The sequence below is a fragment of the Pongo pygmaeus genome, chromosome 4 (assembly GCF_028885625.2).
Source record: "Pongo pygmaeus isolate AG05252 chromosome 4, NHGRI_mPonPyg2-v2.0_pri, whole genome shotgun sequence".
NCBI classification, from domain to species: Eukaryota; Metazoa; Chordata; class Mammalia; order Primates; family Hominidae; genus Pongo; species Pongo pygmaeus.
In genome coordinates, this window is record NC_072377.2 from 52,615,297 (window position 1) to 52,627,446 (window position 12,150).

A 12,150-nucleotide genomic window follows, 5' to 3' on the forward strand; every position below is an offset into this window, starting at 1 on the left:
GATGATATTTCCTCTTCCACCATAAGACTCAAAGCACCCCGAATGAACACTTGCACATTCCACAAAAAGAGTGTTTCAAAACTGCTCAAGCAACAGAAAGGTTCAACTCTGTGAGTTGAATGCACACATGAAAAAGCAGTTTCAAATAATGCTTCCGTCCAGTTTCTAGGTGAAGAAATTACCGTTTCCAAAGAATGCCTCGAAGAGTTCCAAATATCCACTTACAGATTCTGAAGAAAACAATGTTTCGATGTTGCTCATTCAAATCAAGGTTCAACTCTCTGAGATGAATGCACACATCATAAAGAAGTTTCTGTGAATGCTTCTACCCTGTTTTTATGTGATGATATTTCCTCTTCCACCATAAGCCTCCAAGCGCTCCGAATGAACACTTGCGCATTCCACAAAAAGAGTGCTTCAAAACTGCTCTATCAATAGGAAGGTTCAATTCTGTGAGCTGAATGCACACATCATAAAGAAGTTTCTGAGAATGCTTCTGTCTAGTGTTTAGGTGAAGATATTTCCTTTCCACCACAGGCCTCAAAGCGCTCCGTATGAACACTTGCAGACTACACACAATAGTGTTTCAAAACTTCTCTAACAAGAGAAAGGTTCAACTCTGTAAGTTGAGTGCACACATCACAAAGCAGTTTCAGAGAGTGTTTCTGTCTAGTTTGTATGTGAAGAAATTCCCGTTTCCAACGAAGGCCTCCAAGAGCGCCCAATATCCACTTGCAGATTCTGCACAAACAAAGTTTCATAACTGCCCCATCCAAAGGAATATTGAACCCTGTGAGTTGAATCCACACATATTAAATCATTTTCTCAGAATGCTTCTGCATAGTTTTCATGTGAAGATATTTCTTATTCCACTATAGGGCTGGAAGCGCTCTAAATGAACAATTGAGGATTCTGCAAAAAGACACTTTGACAACTGCTCTTTCAAAAGAAAGGTGCAACTGTGTGAGTTGAATGCAAACATCACAACGCAGTTTCACAGACTGCTTCTGTCTAGCTGTAATGTGAACAAATTCCCGTTTCCAACGAAGGCCTCAAATCTCCACATATCCACTTGCAGATTCTGCAAAAGCAGTGTTTCAAAACTGCTCTATCGACAGGAAGGTTCATCTCTGTGGGTTGAGTGCACACATCATAAAGTAGTTTCCGAGAATGCTTCTGTCTAGTTTTTATGTGACGCTATTTCCTTTTCCACCACTGGCCTCAAAGCGGTCCGAATGAACACTTGCAGATTCTACAAAAAGAGTGTTTCTAAACTGAACTCACAACAAAACGGTTCAGATCTGTGAATTGAATGCACGCATCACAAAGCAGATTCAGGGAATGCTTCTGTTTAGGTTTTAGGTGAAGATATATTCTTTTCCCCCATAGGCCTCAAAGCGCTCTGAATGAACACTTGCAGATTCTACGAAAAGAGTGTATCAAAACGGCTCTATCAAAACAAAGGATCAACTCTGTGAGTTGAATGCAACTTCACAAAGCCGTTTCAGAGAATGCTTCTTTCTAGTTTTTGTGTGAAGATATTCCCGTTTCCAAAGAAGGCCTCAATGAGCTCCAAATATCCACTGGCAGATTCTGCAAAAACACTGTTTGAAAACTGCTCTATCAAAAGGAAGGTTCAACTCTGTGAGTTGAATGCAAGCATCAGAGAGTAGTTTCTGAGAATGCTTCTGTCTGGTTTTAATATGAAGATATTTCCTTTTACACATTAGGTCTCAGGGCGCTCCGAAAGAATACTTGCGGATTGTGTCAGAAGAGGGTTTCCAAAGTGCTCCATCAAAAGAAATGTTCTACTCTGTGAGTGGAAAGCAAACATCACAAAGCAGTTTCAGAGAATGCTTCTGTCTAGTTTTTAGGCGAAGAAATTCCCATTTCCAACGAAGGTCTCGAAGAGCTCCCAATATTCCCTTGCAGATTCTGCAGAAACACTGTTTCAAAACTGCTCTATGAACAGAAAGGTTCAACTCGGTGAATTGAAAGCACAAATCCTAAAGAAGTTTCTTAGAATGCTCCTGCCCAGTTTTTAGGTGATGATATTTCCTCTTCCACCATAAGACTCAAAGCACCCCGAATGAACACTTGCACATTCCACAAAAAGAGTGTTTCAAAACTGCTCAAGCAACAGAAAGGTTCAACCCTATGAGTTGAACGCACACATGAAAAAGCAGTTTCAAATAATGCTTCCGTCCAGTTTCTAGGTGAAGAAATTACCGTTTCCAAAGAATGCCTCGAAGAGTTGCAAATACCCACTTACAGATTCTGAAGAAAACAATGTTTCGATGTTGCTCATTCAAATCAAGTTTCAACTCTCTGAGATGAATGCACACATCATAAAGAAGTTTCTGTGAATGCTTCTACCCTGTTTTTATGTGATGATATTTCCTCTTCCACCATAAGCCTCCAAGCGCTCCGAATGAACACTTGCGCATTCCACAAAAAGAGTGCTTCAAAACTGCTCTATCAATAGGAAGGTTCAATTCTGTGAGCTGAATGCACACATCATAAAGAAGTTTCTGAGAATGCTTCTTTCTAGTGTTTAGGTGAAGATATTTCCTTTTCCACCACAGGCCTCAAAGCGCTCCATATGAACACTTGCAGACTACACACAATAGTGTTTCAAAATGGCTCTAACAAGAGAAAGGTTCAACTCTGTAAGTTGAGTGCACACATCACAAAGCAGTTTCAGAGAGTGTTTCTGTCTAGTTTGTATGTGAAGAAATTCCCGCTTCCAACGAAGGCCTCCAAGAGCTCCCAATATCCACTTGCAGATTCTGCACAAACACACTTACATAACTGCCCCATCCAAAGGAATATTGAACCCTGTGAGTTGAATCCACACATATTAAATCATTTTCTCAGAATGCTTCTGCATAGTTTTCATGTGAAGATATTTCTTATTCCACTATAGAGCTGGAAGGGCTCTAAATGAACACTTGAGGATTCTGCAAAAAGACACTTTGACAACTGCTCTTTCAAAAGAAAGGTGCAACTGTGTGAGTTGAATGCAAACACCACCAAGCAGTTTCAGAGACTGCTTCTGTCTAGCTGTAATGTGAACAAATTCCCGTTTCCAACGAAGGACTCAAATCTCCACATATCCACTTGCAGATTCTGCAAAAGCAGTGTTTCAAAACTGCTCTATCAAAAGGAAGGTTCATCTCTGTGAGTTGAGTGCACACATCATAAAGTAGTTTCCGAGAATGCTTCCGTCTAGTTTTTACGTGACGCTATTTCCTTTTCCACCACTGGCCTCAAAGTGCTCCGAATGAACACTTGCAGATTCTACAAAAAGAGTGTTTCTAAACTGAACTCACAACAGAAAGGTTCAGATCCGTGAATTGAATGCACGCATCAGAAAGCAGATTCAGGGAATGCTTCTGTTTGGGTTTTAGGTGAAGATATATTCTTTACCCCCATAGGCCTCAAAGCGCTCTGAATGAACACTTGCAGATTCTACGAAAAGAGTGTTTCAAAACGGCTCTATCAAAAGAAAGGATCAACTCTGTGAGTTGAATGCAACTTCACAAAGCCGTTTCAGAGAATGCTTCTTTCTAGTTTTTGTGTGAAGATATTCCCGTTTCCAAAGAAGGCCTCAATGAGATCCAAATATCCACTGGCAGATTCTGCAAAAACACTGTTTCAAAACTGCTCTATGAAAAGGAAGGTTCAACTCTGTGAGTTGAATGCAAGCATCAGAGAGTAGTTTCTGAGAATGCTTCTGTCTGGTTTTAATATGAAGATATTTCCTTTTACACATTAGGTCTCAGGGCGCTCCGAAAGAATACTTGCGGATTCTGTCAGAAGAGGGTTTCCAAAGTGCTCCATCAAAAGAAATGTTCTACTCTGTGAGTGGAAAGCAAACATCACAAAGCAGTTTCAGAGAATGCTTCTGTCTAGTTTTTAGGCGAAGAAATTCCCATTTCCAACGAAGGTCTCGAAGAGCTCCCAATATTCCCTTGCAGATTCTGCAAAAACACTGTTTCAAAACTGCTCTATGAACAGAAAGGTTCAACTTGGTGAGTTGAAAGCACAAATCCTAAAGAAGTTTCTTAAAATGCTCCTGCCCAGTTTTTAGGTGATGATATTTCCTCTTCCACCATAAGACTCAAAGCACCCCGAATGCACACTTGCACATTCCACAAAAAGAATGTTTCAAAACTGCTCAAGCAACAGAAAGGTTCAACTCTGTGAGTTGAATGCACACGTGAAAAGGCACTTTCAAATAATGCTTCCGTCCAGTTTCTAGGTGAAGAAATTAACGTTTCCAAAGAATGCCTCGAAGAGTTCCAAATATCCACTTACAGATTCTGAAGAAAACAATGTTTCGATGTTGCTCATTCAAATCAAGCTTCAACTCTCTGAGATGAATGCATACATCATAAAGAAGTTTCTGTGAATGCTTCTGCCCTGTTTTTATGTGATGATATTTCCTCTTCCACCATAAGCCTCAAAGCGCTCCGAATGAACACTTGCGCATTCCACAAAAAGAGTGCTTCAAAACTGCTCTATCAATAGGAAGGTTCAATTCTGTGAGCTGAATTCACACATCATAAAGAAGTTTCTGAGAATGCTTCTGTCTAGTGTTTAGGTGAAGATATTTCCTTTTCCACCACAGGCCTCAACGCGCTCCGTATGAACACTTGCAGATTACAGATTACACACAATAGTGTTTCAAAACTGCTCTAACAAGAGAAAGGTTCAACTCTGTAAGTTGAGTGCACACATCACAAAGCAGTTTCAGAGAGTGTTTCTGTCTAGTTTGTATGTGAAGAAATTCCCGTTTCCAACGAAGGCCTCCAAGAGCTCCCAATATCCACTTGCAGATTCTGCACAAACACAGTTTCATAACTGCCCCATCCAAAGGAATATTGAACCCTGTGAGTTGAATCCACACATATTAAATCATTTTCTCAGAATGCTTCTGCATAGTTTTCATGTGAAGATATTTCTTATTCCACTATAGGGCTGGAAGCGCTCTAAATGAACACTTGAGGATTCTGCAAAAAGACACTTTGACAACTGCTCTTTCAAAAGAAAGGTGCAACTGTGTGAGTTGAATGCAAACATCACAAAGCAGTTTCAGAGACTGCTTCTGTCTAGCTGTAATGTGAACAAATTCCCGTTTCCAACGAAGGCCTCAAATCTCCACATATCCACTTGCAGATTCTGCAAAAGCAGTGTTTCAAAACTGCTCTATCGAAAGTAAGGTTCATCTCTGTGGGTTGAGTGCACACATCATAAAGTAGTTTCTGAGAATGCTTCCGTCTAGTTTTTATGTGACGCTATTTCCTTTTCCACCACTGGCCTCAAAGCGCTCCGAATGAACACTTGCAGATTCTACAAAAAGAGTGTTTCTAAACTGAACTCACAACAAAAAGGTTCAGATCTGTGAATTGAATGCACGCATCACAAAGCAGATTCAGGGAATGCTTCTGTTTAGGTTTTAGGTGAAGATATACTCTTGTCCCCCATAGGCCTCAAAGCGCTCTGAATGAACACTTGCAGATTCTACGAAACGAGTGTTTCCAAGCGGCTCTATCAAAAGAAAGGATCAACTCTGTGAGTTGAATGCAACTTCACAAAGCCGTTTCAGAGAATGCTTCTTTCTAGTTTTTGTGTGAAGATATTCCGGTTTCCAAAGAAGTCCTCAATGAGCTCCAAATATCCACTGGCAGATTCTGCAAAAACACTGTTTCAAAACTGCTCTATGAAAAGGAAGGTTCAACTCTGTGACTTGAATGCAAGCATCAGAGAGTAGTTTCTGAGAATGCTTCTGTCTGGTTTTAATATGAAGATATTTCCTTTTACACATTAGGTCTCAGGGCGCTCCGAAAGAATACTTGCGGAATCTGTCAGAAGAGGGTTTCCAAAGTGCTCCATCAAAAGAAATGTTCTGCTCTGTGAGTGGAAAGCAAACATCACAAAGCAGTTTCAGAGAATGCTTCTGTCTAGTTTTTAGGCGAAGAAATTCCCATTACCAACGAAGGTCTCGACGAGCTCCCAATTTTCCCCTGCAGATTCTGCAAAAACACTGTTTCAAAACTGCTCTATGAACAGAAAGGTTCAACTCGGTGAGTTGAAAGCACAAATCCTAAAGAAGTTTCTTAGAATGCTCCTGCCCAGTTTTTAGGTGATGATATTTCGTCTTCCACCATAAGACTCAAAGCACCCCGAATGAACACTTGCCCATTCCACAAAAAGAGTGTTTCAAAACTGCTCAAGCAACAGAAAGGTTCAACTCTGTGAGTTGAATGCACACATGAAAAAGCAGTTTCAAATAATGCTTCCTTCCAGTTTCTAGGTGAAGAAATTACCGTTTCCAAAGAATGCCTCGAAGAGTTCCAAATATCCACTTACAGATTCTGAAGGAAACAATGTTTCGATGTTGCTCATTCAAATCATGGTTCAACTCTCTGAGATGAATGCACACATCATAAAGAAGTTTCTGTGAATGCTTCTACCCTGTTTTTATGTGATGATATTTGCTCTTCCACCATAAGCCACAAAGCGCTCCGAATGAACACTTGCGCATTCCACAAAAAGAGTGCTTCAAAGCTACTCTATCAATAGGAAGGTTCAATTCTGTGAGCTGAATGCGCACATCATAAAGAAGTTTCTGAGAATGCTTCTGTCTAGTGTTTAGGTGACGATATTTCCTTTTCCACCACAGGCCTCAAAGCGCTCCGTATGAACACTTGCAGATTACAGATTACACACAATAGTGTTTCAAAACTGCTCTAACAAGAGAAAGGTTCAACTCTGTAAGTTGAGTGCACACATCACAAAGCAGTTTCAGAGAGTGTTTCTGTCTAGTTTGTATGTGAAGAAATTCCCGTTTCCAACGAAGGCCTCCAAGAGCTCCCAATATCCACTTGCAGATTCTGCACAAACACAGTTTCATAACTGCCCCATCCAAAGGAATATTGAACCCTGAGAGTTGAATCCACACATATTAAATCATTTTCTCAGAATGCTTCTGCATAGTTTTCATGTGAAGATATTTCTTATTCCACTATAGGGCTGGAAGCGCTCTAAATGAACACTTGAGGATTCTGCAAAAAGACACTTTGACAACTGCTCTTTCAAAAGAAAGGTGCAACTGTGTGAGTTGAATGCAAACATCACAAAGCAGTTTCAGAGACTGCTTCTGTCTAGCTATAATGTGAACAAATTCCCGTTTCCAACGAATGCCTCAAATCTCCACATATCCACTTGCAGATTCTGCAAAAGCAGTGTTTCTAAACTGCTCTATCAAAAGGAAGGTTCATCTCTGTGGGTTGAGTGCACACATCATAAAGTAGTTTCCGAGAATGCTTCCGTCTAATTTTTATGTGACGCTATTTCCTTTTCCACCACTGGCCTCAAAGCGCTCCGAATGAACACTTGCAGTTTCTACAAAAAGATTGTTTCTAAACTGAACTCACAACAGAAAGGTTCAGATCCGTGAATTGAATGCACGCATCAGAAAGCAGATTCAGGGAATGCTTCTGTTTAGGTTTTAGGTGAAGATATATTCTTTTCCCCCATAGGCCTCAAAGCGCTCTGAATGAACACTTGCAGATTCTACGAAAACAGTGTTTCAAAACGGCTCTATCAAAAGAAAGGATCAACTCTGTGAGTTGAATGCAACTTCACAAAGCCGTTTCAGAGAATGCTTCTTTCTAGTTTTTGTGTGAAGATATTCCCGTTTCCAAAGAAGGCCTCAATGAGCTCCAAATATCCACTGGCAGATTCTGCAAAAACACTGTTTCAAAACTGCTCTATGAAAAGGAAGGTTCAACTCTGTGACTTGAATGCAAGCATCAGAGAGTAGTTTCTGAGAATGCTTCTGTCTGGTTTTAATATGAAGATATTTCCTTTTACACATTAGGTCTCAGGGCGCTCCGAAAGAATACTTGCGGATTCTGTCAGAAGAGGGTTTCCAAAGTGCTCCATCAAAAGAAATGTTCTACTCTGTGAGTGGAAAGCAAACATCACAAAGCAGTTTCAGAGAATGCTTCTGTCTAGTTTTTAGGCGAAGAAATTCCCATTTCCAACGAAGGTCTCGAAGAGCTCCCAATATTCCCCTGCAGATTCTGCAAAAACACTGTTTCAAAACTGCTCTACGAACAGAAAGGTTCAACTCGGTGAGTTGAAAGCACAAATCCTAAAGAAGTTTCTTAGAATGCTCCTGCCCAGTTTTTAGGTGATGATATTTCCTCTTCCACCATAAGACTCAAAGCACCCCGAATGAACACTTGCCCATTCCACAAAAAGAGTGTTTCAAAACTGCTCAAGCAACAGAAAGGTTCAACTCTGTGAGTTGAATGCACACATGAAAAAGCACTTTCAAATAATGCTTCCGTCCAGTTTCTAGGTGAAGAAATTACCGTTTCCAAAGAATGCCTCGAAGAGTTCCAAATATCCACTTACAGATTCTGAAGGAAACAATGTTTCGATGTTGCTCATTCAAATCAAGCTTCAACACTCTGAGATGAATGCACACATCATAAAGAAGTTTCTGTGAATGCTTCTACCCTGTTTTTATGTGATGATATTTCCTCTTCCACCATAAGGCTCAAAGCGCTCCGAATGAACACTTGCGCATTCCACAAAAAGAGTGCTTCAAAACTGCTCTATCAATAGGAAGGTTCAATTCTGTGAGCTGTATTCACACATCATAAAGAAGTTTCTGAGAATGCTTCTGTCTAGTGTTTAGGTGAAGATATTTCCTTTTCCACCACAGGCCTCAAAGCGCTCCGTATGAACACTTGCAGATTACAGATTACACACAATAGTGTTTCAAAACGGCTCTAACAAGAGAAAGGTTCAACTCTGTAAGTTGAGTGCACACATCACAAAGCAGTTTCAGAGAGTGTTTCTGTCTAGTTTGTATGTGAAGAAATTCCCGTTTCCAACGAAGGCCTCCAAGAGCTCCCAATATCCACTTGCAGATTCTGCACAAACACAGTTTCATAACTGCCCCATCCAAAGGAATATTGAACCCTGTGAGTTGAATCCACACATATTAAATCATTTTCTCAGAATGCTTCTGCATAGTTTTCATGTGAAGATATTTCTTATTCCACTATAGGGCTGGAAGCGCTCTAAATGAACACTTGAGGATTCTGCAAAAAGACACTTTGACAACTGCTCTTTCAAAAGAAAGGTGCAACTGTGTGAGTTGAATGCAAACATCACAAAGCAGTTTCAGAGACTGCTTCGGTCTAGCTGTAATGTGAACAAATTCCCGTTTCCAACGAAGGCCTCAAATCTCCACATATCCACTTGCAGATTCTGCAAAAGCAGTGTTTCAAAACTGCTCTATCAAAAGGAAGGTTCATCTCTGTGGGTTGAGTGCACACATCATAAAGTAGTTTCCGAGAATGCTTCCGTCTAGTTTTTATGTGACGCTATTTCCTTTTCCACCACTGGCCTCAAAGCGCTCCGAATGAACACTTGCAGATTCTACAAAAAGATTGTTTCTAAACTGAACTCACAACAGAAAGGTTCAGATCCGTGAATTGAATGCACGCATCAGAAAGCAGATTCAGGGAATGCTTCTGTTTAGGTTTTAGGTGAAGATATATTCTTTTCCCCCATAGGCCTCAAAGCGCTCTGAATGAACACTTGCAGATTCTACGAAAACAGTGTTTCAAAACGGCTCTATCAAAAGAAAGGATCAACTCTGTGAGTTGAATGCAACTTCACAAAGCCGTTTCAGAGAATGCTTCTTTCTAGTTTTTGTGTGAAGATATTCCCGTTTCCAAAGAAGGCCTCAATGAGCTCCAAATATCCACTGGCAGATTCTGCAAAAACACTGTTTCAAAACTGCTCTATGAAAAGGAAGGTTCAACTCTGTGACTTGAATGCAAGCATCAGAGAGTAGTTTCTGAGAATGCTTCTGTCTGGTTTTAATATGAAGATATTTCCTTTTACACATTAGGTCTCAGGGCGCTCCGAAAGAATACTTGCGGATTCTGTCAGAAGAGGGTTTCCAAAGTGCTCCATCAAAAGAAATGTTCTACTCTGTGAGTGGAAAGCAAACATCACAAAGCAGTTTCAGAGAATGCTTCTGTCTAGTTTTTAGGCGAAGAAATTCCCATTTCCAACGAAGGTCTCGAAGAGCTCCCAATATTCCCTTGCAGATTCTGCAAAAACACTGTTTCAAAACTGCTCTATGAACAGAAAGGTTCAACTTGGTGAGTTGAAAGCACAAATCCTAAAGAAGTTTCTTAAAATGCTCCTGCCCAGTTTTTAGGTGATGATATTTCCTCTTCCACCATAAGACTCAAAGCACCCCGAATGCACACTTGCACATTCCACAAAAAGAGTGTTTCAAAACTGCTCAAGCAACAGAAAGGTTCAACTCTGTGAGTTGAATGCACACGTGAAAAGGCACTTTCAAATAATGCTTCCGTCCAGTTTCTAGGTGAAGAAATTAACGTTTCCAAAGAATGCCTCGAAGAGTTCCAAATATCCACTTACAGATTCTGAAGAAAACAATGTTTCGATGTTGCTCATTCAAATCAAGCTTCAACTCTCTGAGATGAATGCATACATCATAAAGAAGTTTCTGTGAATTCTTCTACCCTGTTTTTCTGTGATGATATTTCCTCTTCCACCATAAGCCTCAAAGCGCTCCGAATGAACACTTGCGCATTCCACAAAAAGAGTGCTTCAAAACTGCTCTATCAATAGGAAGGTTCAATTCTGTGAGCTGAATTCACACATCATAAAGAAGTTTCTGAGAATGCTTCTGTCTAGTGTTTAGGTGAAGATATTTCCTTTTCCACCACAGGCCTCAACGCGCTCCGTATGAACACTTGCAGATTACAGATTACACACAATAGTGTTTCAAAACTGCTCTAACAAGAGAAAGGTTCAACTCTGTAAGTTGATTGCACACATCACAAAGCAGTTTCAGAGAGTGTTTCTGTCTAGTTTGTATGTGAAGAAATTCCCGTTTCCAACGAAGGCCTCCAAGAGCTCCCAATATCCACTTGCAGATTCTGCACAAACACAGTTTCATAACTGCCCCATCCAAAGGAATATTGAACCCTGTGAGTTGAATCCACACATATTAAATCATTTTCTCAGAATGCTTCTGCATAGTTTTCATGTGAAGATATTTCTTATTCCACTATAGGGCTGGAAGCGCTCTAAATGAACACTTGAGGATTCTGCAAAAAGACACTTTGACAACTGCTCTTTCAAAAGAAAGGTGCAACTGTGTGAGTTGAATGCAAACATCACAAAGCAGTTTCAGAGACTGCTTCTGTCTAGCTGTAATGTGAACAAATTCCCGTTTCCAACGAAGGCCTCATATCTCCACATATCCACTTGCAGATTCTGCAAAAGCAGTGTTTCAAAACTGCTCTATCAAAAGGAAGTTTCATCTCTGTGAGTTGAGTGCACACATCATAAAGTAGTTTCCGAGAATGCTTCCGTCTAGTTTTTACGTGACGCTATTTCCTTTTCCACCACTGGCCTCAAAGTGCTCCGAATGAACACTTTCAGATTCTACAAAAAGAGTGTTTCTAAACTGAACTCACAACAGAAAGGTTCAGATCCGTGAATTGAATGCATGCATCAGAAAGCAGATTCAGGGAATGCTTCTGTTTGGTTTTAGGTGAAGATGTATTCTTTACCCCCATAGGCCTCAAAGCGCTCTGAATGAACACTTGCAGATTCTACGAAAAGAGTGTTTCATAACGGCTCTATCAAAAGAAAGGATCAACACTGTGAGTTGAATGCAACTTCACAAAGCCGTTTCAGAGAATGCTTCTTTCTAGTTTTTGTGTGAAGATATTCCCGTTTCCAAAGAAGGCCTCAATGAGCTCCAAATATCCACTGGCAGATTCTGCAAAAACACTGTTTCAAAACTGCTCTATGAAAAGGAAGGTTCAACTCTGTGACTTGAATGCAAGCATCAGAGAGTAGTTTCTGAGAATGCTTCTGTCTGGTTTTAATATGAAGATATTTCCTTTTACACATTAGGTCTCAGGGCGCTCCGAAAGAATACTTGCGGATTCTGTCAGAAGAGGGTTTCCAAAGTGCTCCATCAAAAGAAATGTTCTACTCTGTGAGTGGAAAGCAAACATCACAAAGCAGTTTCAGAGAATGCTTCTGTCTAATTTTCAGGCGAAGAAA